The sequence below is a fragment of the Dendroctonus ponderosae genome, unplaced genomic scaffold (assembly GCF_020466585.1).
Source record: "Dendroctonus ponderosae isolate FM_Combo_2020 unplaced genomic scaffold, Dpon_F_20191213v2 Dpon_F_20191213_5, whole genome shotgun sequence".
Taxonomy (NCBI): domain Eukaryota; kingdom Metazoa; phylum Arthropoda; class Insecta; order Coleoptera; family Curculionidae; genus Dendroctonus; species Dendroctonus ponderosae.
In genome coordinates, this window is record NW_026018715.1 from 1,098,994 (window position 1) to 1,100,532 (window position 1,539).

Below are 1,539 nucleotides of genomic sequence, written 5' to 3' on the forward strand. Positions count from 1 at the left end.
GTACATACTTTCCTGACTGTGTTTCAATTCCAAATCAAAATCAATGCCTGGGCTTCAGTCATTTATTGTCTATTTATCAATTAAAATACGTTTCGGTGTTTTCCACCATCATTAGTTTCTATGTGTAACGTTGTTGCTACTTTAAGCCTTGACATATATTTTGGCATATAAGCACTTGGCATATGGCAAATATATGCCAAGGCTTAAAGTAGCAACAACGCCACACATAGAAACTGATGATGGTGAAAAACACCGAAACGTATTTTAATTGATAAATAGACAATAAATGACTGAAGCCCAGGAATTGATTTTGATTTATAATTTAATTGCTTAATAAGTATTACATTTACATTATCTCACATCCAACCGCACGCTCACAGTAACAAAAGTTTCAATTAAGGATATGCACTCGTGCGAACACAAGCGAATAAATGAATTTGTAAATAATGAAATGTGAGTTACTATTCATTTGTAAACCGACTTCATAAAATACCGGGTGTTGCTTAATGATATACGAATTGAAGGGTGTATTAGTGGTAGTTTGATTTATAAACTATGATGCGAAAATGTTCTTGTACGAAAATAACGTTATTTTCGCACGGATGCTAAAATTGTTCACCAGTTCAGAATTAAACAGCTTTTGACTAAGCTTTTCAAAAATTTCAGATTTTAATAACGCTAATGAGATGATCCAGATGACTAGATATTGCAAAATTCCAATAATTACATATCTAATTTGAAGAGTGTAGTTTGAAAAGTGTAGGAACTAAAATATGAAATAAAATAAAGTAAGTTTTTACACATATAATTGTCTAAATCTGCACATATGCATATATGCAAGACAATGTCAAGGTACAATAAAAAAAACATAAGTTGCAGCCATGAAAATGTAACAGCAAACAAAATTACATTATAAAAATAAAAATAGATTTTCATAAGCTTAATCGTAAAAGCTTTAAAGTTGAAAGCGGGAAACAAAGTGAAAGTACACCATTTTCTACTAAACAAACAATAATTAACAGGGACATTTAGAAAAATATTTAATTTCGTTTTCTTAATTTTTTGCTTTTTCCGTAAAAAGTCAGCAGACACCTTTCTCTTATTTGCTTGCTTTTTTCATATCTTCGCCCTTTCACTTTCATTGTTGTGCTTTTATAGATCTAGACCATCCAGCAAGAACAATGAAGGAAGTCTGGCATATCAAAACTAGGTACCTACTGTAGTATCGCACTATAGCAGGTAGCTAAAGAAAATAACAAAAAAATGGTGTCCGCCACGGAACGCTCGACAGAAGTGATAACTTCATAAATTAATAGAAACGATAAAATCAAACTTGTTTAACGCATGATGGCAATAATAATTTTAATTTTATCCTTGGTTTAATAATTTATAAATAGATCAGGAATAGGTAAAATGTAATTTAATTTTCCTTTGAATGCAAAATTATCTTTTTTATTTGCAACATTTGCTTGCATTGCAAAGAAGCAAAAAGACAACGGCACGCGGTGTTCCCAAGCGGTCACCCATCCAAGTACTAAC

At 31.4% G+C, this 1,539-nt stretch overlaps 1 protein-coding gene across 1 annotated transcript in view; it reads left to right on the top strand.

Moving 5' to 3' along the window:
- The window catches only part of LOC109544379 (protein-L-isoaspartate O-methyltransferase domain-containing protein 1), a 38,756-nt gene that overhangs the window by 928 nt on the left and 36,289 nt on the right, over positions 1 to 1,539 (top strand). The window lies entirely within an intron of this gene.